Raw genomic sequence first — 15,785 nt, forward strand, 5'->3', positions numbered from 1 at the left:
GTAATGTGTCCCTGGTTTTGGGCCTTTGCTCCACATATTTTATTACTTGGTCCAGATGTGTTCCTGTAAGAGGTTGTGGGGTATGGGCAGTGCTTATCCTGCTGTGAGTATGTGTGTGGCTTGCAAGGTGCTATAGTGACATTATTACCTACTAGCTTCCAACTAGCATGGCTGTTTCTGTTCACACACTACTATTATGGAAATCCACTAGTTTTGATAGTAATTCTAAATGGCATGCTTTGTGTACTACACATCTATATTCCCTTTACATTCATTCCTACTATTACATGATATATTTATTTTAGCACAATGTTCTTGTATAAGAGTCATGGCTTAGTGGGAAGTCATGCAGACTACTGTTTCCAAGGTCCTGGGTTTGGGGCTCACAGTGGGATTTTATTTTGCTTTTGAACTGAGTACAGGACCTGTCAATCAAAGTGGCTAAGGCACTTTTAAGCAGTTGTAACCGGGTTAGCGCTGGTTTGCGTGGAGTTCACGCATGCGCACTGGCGGTTAGCTCTGCGCACACCCGCTTACAACCGCTTAAACGTGCTTACAAAGAAAAGAAAATGGGGAGACAGGAAAGTGGTGAAAAAGGGGTCACAAAGAGGGTAAGACAGTAGGGAAACAAGCTTGGGATGTGCAGGAGGGATGTAGGTAAGGCCCATAGCTGCCCATTTCTTCATCAGCAACAGCTGTGCATATGTATGTAATTTGGTGTGACATTTGAAACCTTCCACCCCTGAGAGAGGTGTCAGGACAACAATAATACTTGTTGTACAGCCAATTGTAATTGATAGGTTCCATGTCCAGCAGACATGTGTGCGGAATGGACAGTTATGTATGGGGCGTAAATTTTTTGTGGGTACAGACTGCCCTTTTTTTTTTTTCAGGTGAGAGTGGTATGTCAGGTGAAGGAAGTCGGTACAACTGGGGTGGTAGGTTGGGTAGGTAAACAGACAAGACAAACAAGACGCATACAGGGGCGGTGTATGACACGTGTGGGGGGGTTACGCAATTGACGGGGACGGAGGTTTGGATATCCAGAGCCCATGAGCCCACAGATGGCAACAGTGGAACAGATATCCCCACCCATAGGCAGTTGCCACTGTTCCTTCACTGCCCAGGATGGGGCTGTGCTGGGGGCTGTGTAGGCGGGGCAACAGGCATGCCCGTTAGTTGCACCACCCATGCCTCGAGCTGGCGTAGGGGCTCGAGAACAGAGTCCCGAATCTCCCTACGCACCACAGTCCGGATGCTACAGAGGGTGAGTGGTGGATCTCCTCCGGCCACACTTGCAGAGGGGGGCGAGCCCCATCCCCTGCAGCGCTTCCACCCGCAGGTGGCACAGGACCACCGGAGGAGGGTCCGGACTCAGCACTAGTGCCAGGTGCACTCGCCAGCTGAGGTGGGAGAGGAGGGTCCGCTGGAACCCGCCTTCCCTGTCGTCCTATGTTTTGCATTATGTCATGACAGTTTATGTTAGTGACATATAATACCATTCACAATTAGTTGTAACAGCATGCATTAGTATTCCCATTAACCAAACACCCAGATATTCACACCATTGAACAGCGTGCATAACACATGCATAATTTGAACAGAAATACACAGTCCAACAACATGCAGGGTTAATTGATGGCAACAGGCCATCGGGTGTGGATGTATGAACAGGGCAGATGCATCAACGGACATGCAAATATATATGACCCAACAGGACAAACGTCCAGGGGTGTTAATTGTGATTGCACATACCATTTTCACGTGGAATGGGTTATATGTGGTTATAGGGTGGGGTAAAGAAAGTAATATTAACACCTTGAATAACAATACATATGCTGTACATTTCTAATAGCTACAGTTATATACACACTACTGTTCTAACTACAGTTTCCTATATGATAACTATTTCAACTTGGTGATAGGACTGTTACTGCAACATCAATATACATTTTATGGTTCTTCATACACATTCATATCTAGCTTTGTTCAGCTACATCATCCTGCTACATTTGCTTTATATAGCTGTAGACAAGTGTGGATGTTTGGTATATCAGACAATCATCCTATCTGCATATTGCAGACTGAGAGCAACATATCCAGATTTTGGGATACACATTCCAGATGCAGCAACACTTTGAACAGATTTTGCTGTTTGGTTTTGAATCTCACATGCATTTCATTCTGTCTTGACTGCAGTATACTTTATTCAGGGGTTATTACTACTGTATTGCTGGATTCATGACACTTTCTCACACTCTCTCACTTGCTTTCATTTTACTATTCAGGATGGTACTTCTAGGCTTTATTGACATGTTTTACCAATAGTTATTACAATCCTTTCCAGCAGTCTCACTTCTGTCATGTTTCAGTATTTCCACAGGGATATATTTCACACATGTGATTTCATCATCTTCTGCAGCTATACTTTTCAGCCTGCTGCAGGTTGTGTACTATTTTCTTACAGGTAGGGCATTTTTATTTCAGAATATATGTCAGACAGTTTCATGTTTTGGTTAAACTTACAGGCTGAAACACACTTTTGTAATCAAGCAATACTTGCATACACTTTCACACTGTTACTTGCAGATTTTATTCCTTACTGACTACACTGCACTCTTTTGCTGACTGTCATACTTTTATATTTCTTTACAGTTACTGGTAGTGGATTACTGACCTGCCTGGTGGCGCAACCGCACCAGCCTATCACCATAGGCTCTGCGGTTCGCAGAACGGACACCTGCAGCTGTAATATAAATGAAGTAATATTGGAATACACATCTCCATAATATCAGCTAGTTTAATTTCTTACATACATAATTAAATGTTACTTACTCAGTAGTGGGGCGTTGGGTGTTTGCCAGGCCTCCTGGATCCAAAGGTTCAGTTGGTCCTGCTTGCGTCTCTTCAGGTCCGCATGGTGGTGACGGACCTGCTCACCAGTCCTTGGAATCCCTGTAGCACTGGTGAGATCATGAGCCAACCGGTCCCACGCCTCAGCCCTGTATGCTCCCCAGAGGACCTGGCCCTGCATGAGTTGGGCCTCATGATTATGGACTAGGAGCCAGACCATGTACCTGGACTCCTCAACACCCCACCTCTGTGCTCGAAAGCAACTACCCTCTCCTACTCCTGTCATTCTGCCTGCAGGTCAGTTCTACAATCGTTTATGCTGTGTATTCCCGCCTATGGGGCTTATATAGTCCGTTTTTCCCGCACATATCTGTGATTGGCCATTTTGGAATTGTATCAACTTCAGTAAACCTGCATTGTCATGCTCTAGTTTGTATTCATTCCTATATATTAGCTATTATTGCATTTAAAGGTACTGCTGTCATGGCTTAGTGGTTCTGTACCTTGACTATGGTGCATAGTATCCTGTGTTCAAACCTGGCCACTGCTTTTTATTTTTCATGACTGTCTAGACATGCTGGGGGTGTGTCTGTGTAAAGGCAGTTTTGATACGGCTTGCTCAACGTTGCCCGTCGGTTAGCTTGTTTGCGCAGTGCGCAGCTCCGCGCAAACGGGGTACGCTGCTTTAAGCCTCATTTGGCTATCGGCACGCATATTATGCTCAGCTCAGTTAGGGGCACATAGATTTAGCATGTTAGACCACTGCTCAGCTACGGGCACTCATTTTGCACCAGTTAAACCACTGCTCATCTACGGGCACATGCACTCACTCTGTTAAACTGTAGCTCAGCTATGAGCACATCTGGCATTTTTTCTTCTTTTGTTACCTCACATGTCTTCAATATAAATGGGCTATTTCATTACATTTTACATAAATTGTGGTTTTATGTGTACATATTTATCAGGGACTTGTTTCATGCTTAATTTGAAAAAAAAAAAAAATTGGTGTTGTGGGGGTTCGAACCATGAATGCCCGCTCTTCAGCCAACATCTCTACCGCTACGCTATTGCTTCCTGGCTTATTTTGCATATTTAGTTCTTATATGCTTTCCCACTGACTGCTAACTGTAGCTGCGCTTACGGCACGCCAGCGAAAGCGCACTCACGGTTAAACATCTTTACAATTTAAAAAATATATATAACATGTTCATTTATATATATTTTATGTTCATAGTCTGTGGGGGCATGTGTTGTGTTGTGTTTATTCACATTTCCGTGGACTCTGTTGTGGGTGTTTACTTTGGGCACTTTTACACTTCTGGGGGCGTGTCCGCTTGCAGGGCTCAGCCTACGGACACGCCCCCTACTGTCTTACACGGACCATGTTAGACTTAGGTGTGATTCAGCATGCTCTCATGAATATGCAAAGCATGCTGACATCACTCCGTTTAACTGCAGCCTCCGTGTAAGAGTTATAACTCTTACACGGAGGCTTCGTGAATCCTGGGGACTATGTTTACTGTGACATATAAAATTCAGTTTAAGACCTACAAGCTAAAGAATACTACCACTATAAAAATAGTTTGTGCTGAAGAGTTTATCATTTATACTTCTTTTATAACCCTTATGGTTCCAGAGATATGAACATCTGTCTGAAATGTGAGGACATAATTTAATTCTGTCAAAAGGTTTAGGATCCGCCCATTGGAAGTAACAGTGCAAACTTCCTGAGCTCCAGTGGAGTGAATGAGTTAAAACTGTAGCTTTACATGTTATGTCCATATCTCTATGAGTTTTTCTCAGGGTACTCCAAACATATGTATAGAAGTATATATATATATATATATATATATATATATATATATATATATATATATATACATATATATATGTATATGTGTGTGTGTGCATATATGTGTGTGTGTGTGTGTGTGTGTGTGTGTGTGCATCCAGTTTATACACACACACACACACACACAAACATAGTTTTATATATATATATATATATATATATATATATATATATATATTCTTGACTTTGTGGTTTGTGACCTGGCTGAAAACAGTCAAGTGGGTCACAGAATGACCAGCTCACATTTGATAAATGGGTTTTATGTGGCTGAGTTCTAGAGAGCATTTCCTAAATCTATGTTGGAAAAGGGAGATGAAATCAAAAGGATATAGTGTAGAATGCTATGGGACAGGAAGAAGCTGTCATAGAGGGAGTAAGATTTTTTGGATGCAGTAATCTGTGATGTAACATGAACTATTAAAGGGATTAAATCAAGAAAGTTGGTAAGGGAGGAAGGAATCTCAAATGAATCCATCAGGGGCCACAGTGGTGCAGCAGTTAGTGCTGCCACCTCACAGCAAGAGGTTCTCTGGTTTGATTCTTGGCTGAGGTGCCTTCTGTGCAGAGTCTGCATGTCCCCACTGTGGTCACGTGAGTTTTCTCTGGGTGCTCTGGTTTCCTCCCAAAGACATGCTCTAGGTAGATTGGATACTCTAAATTGTCCCTAGGTGTGAGTGCATGTGTGTACCTTCCATGGAAGGTTGGGCACTGGGCTAGCAACTTGACACTGTAAAACTCCACTGCCAATCATGAGCAGACAGGTGATCCACTATGGTGACCCCAACCGGGAAAAGCCAAAAGAAGAACAGGGCTCAGCTGCCTGACTCTTACTGTAGAGCCACCAATGTGGTGCTAGTAACAGTAGGTTAAAAGAACAGGAACCCAGGTATTTATAGGCTAATCTGGTTCATTAATTTAGATGCTAAAATACTACTCAGGATTATGACTGAAAGATTTGAAGGTGTAATCTCTAATCCGTTGAGAAGTGATTGGACAGAATCACTAGGGGAGAATGACAGATGAAATGTTAATGTTTACTAGGCAGTTTCTTTGAGGATACTCTGGTAGGCTAGTTTAGGAATGTTAGGACAGTGTTATTTTAATATAAAACATAACAGGTGTCTGAACCACTTGCTTGTGAGATTTAATTTTTTTAGAATTTGGAAAAACATGGATTGGGTTGATATTTCAGAGTATAGAATAAATGATTTAGTTAAGCACCAAGATAGTACAAATCATTGCTGTTGACAATATGATAATGATGTGGGAAAGGATACCATATTCAGCCATATCATTCTTCAGTACATGGGAAAAATGTGGTAAAATGCAACTGTGAGAATCTATCCAAGTCCACAAAGTTAGCTTTAGAGAGCTGGGATATGAAAGTGGGTAATACAATAAGTCTGATAATTCTCTAAAAGTTTCTGTACATTGTTAAGTATTTCTCACTAAAAAAGAAATCACAGTGGATTCGGACATTATGAAAGATGTATGACAATTTAGTAAAAAAAAAAAAAAAAAAAAAAGGCAATTGAAGAAAAAAGGTGAACAGAGATTTCAAGGCTATAAGGATGCAGAATGCATTACTTTGGCTTTTATGCAGTTGCAGCCAAGATCAATATTCTCCTGAACTTGGAAAAATCAAAAGAAATTATAAAATGGAAGATATGTCTCATTTTAACACATATGGAAAAGTCAGGGGAAGTATATAGGAGTGAATCATTAAGGAAATGTGTGAGCTGCATCCATATATGGCACTATTGATTAGAATTTGGATGAGATGTCTACAATGGAGTGCTCCAGGCTAGGGGCACAAAAGGGTCACATTATGGAACAATTTAAAAATGTTTGTTGATAACCAAGCTGTCCACTGGAAATGATAGGCAGAAGAGTGACTAAGCAGGTTAGACACCTTGTAGCAATATTAAGGGAAGGGCCATTAAACTTTAATGAGTGGGAGACAGATCAATAACAATTTCATTTGATGAGGTGGGTGGAATGGTAAAGACAAAGACAGCCAGTGGAGGTTATGAGGCAGTCATATATGAAGTCCATTATGGAAGTGGATGGTTTGAAGATGTGGAGAATGGAACTGAGCTCCCAGCGGATAACTGAATAGAAGAAGATTGTGGAATATGTGGATTAGTATACAGGTAAATGCCAACAACGAGACTTAAGAATGAACTGAATGTCTTATAATGTAGGTGAAAGGACACAGGTAGTGCAGACTGCATTAATAAGGAATAGAAAGAGATTTGATTTAGCGTTGGTAAGCCGCAGATGGTGTGCACAGCATTGACAAAACCATAGAAAGGGGATTGGATTTAGTGATGGTAAGCCAAAGGCCTTACTGAAAGCATTGGACCAACATATGCATTGGTGCACACATTCTTTTGCAAGGTAACCACACCTCTTTACTTTCAAGAGTTTTACAGAATGTCCAGATTTTTGCCTCATATTTTTGGTCTATTCCTCATAAAATTTGTGGTTTTGTGGCAAACCACTGTGATGACGTTAGGATTGAAGTCACTAAATAATGACATACATTTGAGGTTTATACTTCAAACCCTTCAGAATATGTGTGTTAACACAAACCCTGTTACTCTAGCAGCTTTCTAAGTTTATAAGAATAATATTTAAAATATTTCCCTACTTTTGGTCCTGTGTCCTCCCATTTTGTCAAGTTTTGTCCATGTTTCTTGCACTAAAAGGCTGAGAAGTATGAATTGCTAACTCAGACAGTGAGAATATGAAACAGAAAAAAAAAATAATTTGGTGCTGTTGCAGATGTAGGGTACAGATGCAGGCATGTTCCAAATATTTTGGGGGTTCTGCAATGCCAAAGACTTGGGAGAAAGGAAAATGAAAACCTGGGATGCAATTTTGATAAGCTGGTCCCCATGAAATGGAAATGTAGAATTTGTGTGGTAGTTGTATAGAAAACAAAGTGGAATAGTGTTGGGCATGGGGGGATGAAAAGTCTTTTAACAGAAGGTTAGATGGGAAAGGATGCCTGGTACTCCAATGGCAGTAGAAAAGTTGGAGTGAAGCAGATAATGCCCTGAGAAGACTTATGCAGTCACAGTTGTCTGATACAGGTTAAAAGAAAGCAAGCTGCTAGTGGGTTAATATATGAGCAAATGATTAGACAGCAACCACAGAATGGTAGAAGTAGTACTTAAGCTGAAGACTAAGGGAGTTTTACCTCCTGCCAGGAAACAGAGCATGAAACATAACACTGTTCTTTTTCTTCTTGTAAAGGATATCTGCCTTGAGGTATACAATGCAAAATATTGGCACATATTTCTTGTTTGTATAAGAAGGAGGGACTATACCCCCCTCCATGAATAGCTGTGTAGGAGACTTAATTTATGGGCATTGCTATTAACTAATTTAAAAGCACAGCTGACAAAAGTGCTAATCTCCTGACAAGCTTGCTTTCAACAGCTTTAGTAAGTATTGTGAATTCTAAGACTTGGATCCCAATGAATTGGCTGTGGAAATTATGGGTGAACTCCATTTATATCACATATTTGTATAGCTTAGTACTACTGCATACACAAAGCCGATCAAACCAATATTGTTCTTTGCTACAATAACATTTGGGTGCACCTACTATATTGCATGACTGTACTTTGTTTCCAGCTTTTACAAAAAAATGCACTTTTTCACACTAAAGCCAAAGGCTAAGGTTAACTTACCATTAAGAATCTCACATCTTTGATTTAAAGATCACATGCAAATGCATTTTTCTTACAGGATCTTTTTGCAGTAACTGTGCTCTCTTCATGTAAAGTGCGTTTTCTGGTAGCAAAAGGTGTTCCCTGGGAATCATTAACACCTATACAAAGTCTACGCCATTCTGAGAGAACTTCCTCCTAATTTTTGTTTCCCTACTGATTTTCTTGCAGCCTTAAATAAAGATGAGGATTCATAAAGGTTGCCACAACATGTAGACTACATGTACAGTTACTATAATCTTTCTGAGTGGCTAGAAAGCAGAAATATGTGATAAGGATTTCCTGAATGCAGGTTTTATACACTTAGTGTATGCTTAGTATAGGTGTTAATGAATCTGGCTCTTACTTCACTTTCTACATTGGAACTATAGTTACTAAGTTTAACTATCTACTGTTTGTATTTCCTGTCTGCTGATCAGCTTCTAGGTACTTTCTGATTCTGAGTCATATGGTCCAACACTTTCATAAAGCATGACTTTGCCGATGCATGATTCATGTAGTGTGAATCATCCCCAAACTCCTGTGTGCATGGCTCATGGTATTCTGTTTTCAAAAATAGATTTAAATACCTGGTGATTTAGTGGCTCTGCAAGCCCATCCTTTGTCTTGACAGGGAGAATGCAGTTATGATAATCATGCTGCCCTACAGCTGGAGGTCCTGCAATGAACAGCCTTGTGTACGCACAGCTCTATACCTGGCTTCCTGGCATTAATGCTATATCTGAAGTATAGCTAAAGCTACTGCTCCAGAGAACATAGACCAACTCAACTACCACCTTAGTCCTCATGTATGTTTGGCTTTGCATTTAGCTCCACTAATGTAACAAAAGAAAAAAATAACTATTTTGTCATTAGAAAGCACTCTTCACATGATGAAAGCATAATTACAGTGAAATGAAGTAGTAAGAAATCCACTGTTTAGGCACCACAGTGGCACAGCAGGTAGTATTGTCACCTCACAACAGGTTCTCCGGTTCAATTCTTGGTTGGGGTGCTTTCTCAGCCGAGCCTTCATGTCCTCCTTGTATTCACTTGGGTTTTCTCCAGGTGCTTCAGTTTCTTTCTACGCTCCAAAGACATGTAGTAGGTAGACTGGACGTTCTAAATTAACCGTAGGTGTGAGTGTGCATGTGTATGAGTGGTATGTGAGAACAACTGTAGCAGGGCTAGCCATCCTCCGGTGTGAACATTGGCTCTAGATGTTGATCACTTTTAAAGTGACACCCTAACCTTATGTGCAAAACTGCAAAAAAGGTGATTTGGAATGAGATCTGGGTGAAGTGGTAAGAAAACCTTTGCACTTGAGTTTTAACAAGAAAAATGTAAAGTGAATTGTATTGACATGGATGTTATTAAGTCATTAAAAAAAGATCGGTATCTGGTCAACTGGCTTTGGTCAGTGATGCTTGGATTTGGACTCCCTATCAGAAGTGTGTAACCCCATCCCAAGAGTCTCAACACTTCAGAAAAATAAACTTTGACTGAGAGAAAGCAACAGTGAATTTCAGTGCTTAGTGTCACACCTTTAAACTAGTGCCCCCTATATCTCAGATCTGAGGAGCTGCGCACCCTAAAATCCTGATACTTGTAATCTTCAATAGTACCTGGAATAACCCAAGATATTGCAAAGTTGAGCTTACATATTACATCACATTTGTGTTTTCAGTCCTGTTCTAAACTCACTTAAAAAGAGCTCCATAGTACTTTTCAATGTTCCAAGAGCATCCGGAGCCATCCTATCTAAGATAAGAGTATTCTCTTGATTTACTGCACTTGTAATTGTTTAATCTAGTGGTCACTACTGTTTTGGAGCATTTTTAAAGCTTTTACTCAATTTTTGTGGAAAAAAACAGTTGTTTGTTTTGTTGGCTTTTTTAGTTTTGTTTGCCTCTAAATCAGCTTGCAGAAAGTGAATTAGCAAGGTATTTAGTTGTTTTTTTAGTTGTTTGTCATTTAATCTGCACTTGAGACCTGCTTTTGCTGTGCTTTTATATTAAGAAATTCCAGGACCATCCATCTTGTGGCAAAACATGTCTACCTGGTCTCTAAGTTGGAAAGCTCTCCAGGGAGCTCAAAGTGTGGTTGTTTATTGCCTAGAAGGCATATGAGTCTGTTTTTAAGCTTTTTTCTCTGCTATAAATCAAGCAAGTTTGCACGCAGCTGCCCACCAAGCAGAGGCAGTTAGCAGTGCCCTGTATATTAGCAAATGCTTAGGCAGTAAAATTTCCCTATCAAGTTAGAAGTAGGTCTGAAACCTGCTAAATTGTGTATCATTGTGCAGAATTAAGCTTAAAGCAGCTAGCTTGCCCTTGGAAGATCACTGTCACATCCTAGCAGTATATAACATCTTGCCCTTAACTTTAGAAACTACCCTAGGAGACCCCTGTTAAAACCTATTCCTTAATACTGAACAGCCTGCCCTATTACAGGATTGAATGTCATGAATATGGAATTTTCAAATGTATCTGTATCCAGCTTGGTAGATTTGGGCATCCTAAGGCAATGTAACAATTGTTTCATCGACCAGTTAATTATTTATGAAAATACAATATGTGAGAGATGTAAATACATGTCTTTGCAGGCAATAATCACACTTACAAATGAGGTTGTTAGGAATACCCACACCACATCCCTCACACACACTACTCACCATACACACAGATTGTCTTATGCTGGAGTGCTTAAAGGAAACCTTCCCAAATCTCAAAGTCCTCCAGAGCAACATATCAGCAACACTGTTTTTCAGCAACACAACAAAAGCAACAGCAAACATCTGTCATAAGCCTACATCCAATGGTTCCCAAAAGCAAACCCATAAGACAAGCATATAGTTTACCTGATACTCTTGCTATTGGGGACGTTATTGTGTGACACACAGATGCCTTACTCAACAGATTAGACAAGGAGAAGATAATAGTTAGTTGCCTGTCTGCAGCCAGGATCTGCAATATTATGCACTCACTCAAGTAACTGCACTCCAGGCACTAATATGATTCTATCGTAGTCCATGTGGGTGCAAATGACATTAGATGTACCTCAATGGACTATGTGAGTAGAGATATAATGATCTCTCAGAATGTGTGTCACAGCTAGATAAGAGCCTTGCATTGAGCAGCATTCTATCTTTACCAAGGATGATGTCACAGTATGATTAAAATGATTTTAATAATTGGATTAGTTTCTGGTGTCACTCCAGGGGTATCTAATATCTGCCAGCATGGACAGAAATGATCAACAGACCACATTGCTTTGCCAGGGATGGGCTGTACCTCCCACCCCTAGGCTTTCATATACATAGGCTAAAACTTTACTAATCCTCTTAGAGCCTTTTCAGGCAATGCCAAAAAGAGAAAACTACTAACATAGTGAAAAGGTCTCCAAGCAGTCTTAAGGTGTCACTGCTCAATGCGAGGAGCCTAAACAAAAACAAATACACCATTCAAGCCCTCCTCACTCTGGAGAATGTAGACAACTGTGCTATGATCTAGACTTGTTTTAAATCCATAGAAAGTACTCTGTCAGTGCGAGGCTACGGCACCTTCAATACAATTAGACTAACAACAGCACAGACTGGTGCCAAAGGTAGAGGTATCTTGATCTACATTAGCAACAAGTATACATTCAGGTTGGTTAAACACGGTGATACTATTGAGTTCATGCAAGTGCAAGTCACCATAGATAAGGTCCTTCACCATATCATGGCTAGCTACAGGTCACCATCTATGCCTCTAGAGTCTCACAAGTCTTACCTAAACCTAATAGTGGTGCTCACTGTCCAACCAAACACCCTATTCATTGGAGACTTTAACTACCCCCTCCTATTTTCTGGGAAACTTACACTGCCTCAAACTCTTAGGCACAATGCTTCCTGGACTTTTTTAATATAAACACTCTGGAACCAATAGTGCATGCCACAACCAGAGGATCAAACTTACTGGATCTGGTACTCACCAACATGGGAGACGGTTACACCTCCCCCACCCCATTTCACATCCTCACTAGCAAGATTGGAGCACAAAGCTGTCTCCTTTGATGTAAAAATCAATCTGGAAAGCCCAACTAAGCCAATAACAAGAACCTAAGGTAAAATGCAGCCTAATAAGTGACAGCTTGTCAAAATACAAGGTTCACCCTAACCCCAAGACCACTACAGCTTCCAATGCAGAATTATTCACAGAGATCCTATACAAACATGTGAATGGGTGTATAGGGGCTGCCTTACCTACCAGATGTAAACCCAAAACAAACACTAGAAACAATCCCCATGTGTGGAATCCTCACCTAAACAGGGTATGTAAAAAAATAACAAAATCATTGCCAAAATCAGGAAAAGCAGCTATCTTAAAGATGAGTGGTCACTTATACAACTAAACAAGAAACTAAGAGGTCTAATTAAGCTCAGGAAGGTCAACTATGATGTCAGGATAGTCTTCTTCAGCTATATTCAAAACTTTAAAGGTAGCACACATTAGTGTGCTGAAATGATGGTGAATAGTGCCTCACTGATTGTAGTGATATAGCAGATCTACTGGCTGATAAATTCAACACAAAATTCCATCCCCTACAACCTCCAGCTGCAGCAAGTGAAATCCCCTCCAACATACTATCCCCAGCTCTTAGCAGAGACCAGGATCTGACAGCATTCACTAAAGCCAAGAACGCCACATACATGGGTGCGAATAACATCCTCTGTTGCCTCCCGAACAGTCTAAAACATGATCTATTAGAACCACTTGAGGCAGTCTTCAACTATATTCTTGAAACAGGCTACATTACAAGTTAATGGAGGACTGCAACAGTCATTCCCCTCCATAAGGGCAGACTATCAACTGACCCAGGGAACTACAGACCCATCAGTCTAACAAGCCTGATATGCAAAGTCATGGAGTGAATTATCATGGAAATGATAAACAAGGACACTGGCAAGCTAACAGACACTGGTCCATCCCACTTTGGCTTTGTTAAGGGAAGGTCATGCATACTTAACTGGTAGACGTCTTTGAAAGGGTCACCAAGCATTGGACAAGGGTAAAACAGTGCATGCTGTGAATCTTGACCTAGCCAAGGCATTCAATACAATACCCACACATTGTTGCCAAGCTCTCTGAACTAGGCACAAATCCCTACATAACTCACTGAATTGCTGGTTGATTCATACATAGACAGTCAAAGCTAACGCTCAAGGCCTCTGGCTCACCAAGTTCACAAATGACAGTAACTTGGGAACAATTACAGATTCCCCCCAGATACCAACAACTTGCAAGAGGATTTAACACACTCAAATGACTGGTGCTGAAGCCATGGCCTAAGACTCAATGCCAAAAATGCATTATAATGCCCTTGGGAAACTTTTAAACCAAGTTAATTACTCCATCAGTAAAACACCTCTAATAGTTGAACCATTGGTAAGAGGTCTGGGAACATATGTAGATACCAATCTGACTTTTGACCAATACGTAGATAAAATAAAAAGAAAATCATTCTTTGTCATCCTACATATAGCTAAGGGCATGGCATCCAGATCCAAGGAAGTTATGGTACCACTCTACTCAGCCCATATCAGTTCTGTCACTGAATACAATGCCCCTTCAGCATGTATCTAAAAAAATACTTGCAACATTTAGAACGTCTACAGAGGCATCTTATCTGGAGAATTCAGGGCATGAATGCCCTGTTCTACACTGATAGCTTAAAAGCTCTGTTTCTGCATTCAGTCTCCTACAGGCTGCTGAGAGGGTATCTTTACCTGGCTTACAGGGATTCCTCAGACCCAGCCCTGATGCATATGTTGCACATGTAGAAAACAAAAAGCACCAGAAATGCTAGATCTAGGGATCTACATTTTGCTTGTGACATAAACAGAACATGTTAAAGAGACAGATATTTGTCCAAAGGATCTCCTTCCTATGGAATAGGCTCTCCATCCATGTAAATGAGAGCTCATCCCTGACCTTATTGAAATGAAACCTTGAAAACTAGATAAAACATCACATATTTGCCCCGGTCTGTCCCTAGTGTACCCCATAGGTTCATAGGAGATTACTTGGCTAATGGCTCAAGAGTTCTTACAAGCCTAGTCAGTTTTACCCAGATTTTACCTAATTTTCTATCCCTAGGGAAAGATAACAGGGTCAACAAACAGAGTTTTGATAATTTTTTACAGACATGGGCACCACCCCAGCAGGGAATTTGCTATTTCCCATTCATTGGTCTAGATTGCACTTGAAGATAATCAGGGAAGGGCTCTGCTCTATGTGAATAAGAAGCCTATTCCAGAGGAACGTAATCTCTGGGACATATATCTGTCTCTCCAGCATGATCTATTCATGTTAGAGATCAGGTTTAGATCTCTGGAGTGAGTAACCCTTGTTCAATTAGGTTTGAAAACATTCAACATTTCCATTAGGTTTGGGTCAGAGACTGCCTTGTAGGCAGGAACAGATTACTCCTCAGTAATCAGAAGGATACTGAATTCACTTATAAGGCTTTTAATCAGTCTACATATGACATTTTGGTTATACTTTATATGTTTTTGGTGAGAAACCTCTGAGGATGCTCCAACTGTTGCAGGTACCTGGCGACGTACATGATAAAGGGTGCATTGTACTCATTGGTCCGATGAGGCCTGAGTACAGAGGTACTATGACATCCTTAGATCTGGATGTCATGCCCTTACTTATAAGCTGAGTCACATAGAAGGATTTCCTCACCACAGTGGACACATGGTGGTCAACGTTTAGATTACTATCTATCTGGGTACCCAGATATCTCACCACCAGGTTCACTTTTAGGGGATGCTATCAATGCTGTAATTCTCAGGGGTAATTGATTTCTCAAAGGGTATTATTATGCAATTTTTCACATTTAGTTTGGGGAGCCATGACTCTGATATCAATCAATAGTTGGCATCAGACCTTCCTGAAGGATATCAGCATAATTTGGGGAGTCAGTGATAGCCCCTAACTTGCAGTCATCAGCAAACTTGGTCAGCCAAAGGTCATCTACATGTGCCTTGACATCTGAGAAGTAAATCCCAAACAAGAGGGGGCCCAGCACTGAGCCCTATGGTATTACATTGCTGACTGGCCTCATGCTGGATGTGGATTCCCCTACTCTAACAATATGTACCCTATCCATGAGTAATATAGCTATCCATCTGATGACATAGAGGTTTATGCCAAATTTTGTGAGTTTATCTGTAACACTTGAGTAGGCTGTTGTGTCAAATGCCTTGGCCAGGTCAAGGTAGATAGCTTACATTGTCTTACTTTCATCTATAGCCTTGATGACCTTCACAAAGAAGTCCTCCAGACTGAGTAGACAGGACATGCCCTTGATGA

This window comes from Protopterus annectens, chromosome 1.part0, assembly GCF_019279795.1.
Source record: "Protopterus annectens isolate FY-2018-M chromosome 1.part0, PAN1.0, whole genome shotgun sequence".
Classification (NCBI taxonomy): Eukaryota; Metazoa; Chordata; order Ceratodontiformes; family Protopteridae; genus Protopterus; species Protopterus annectens.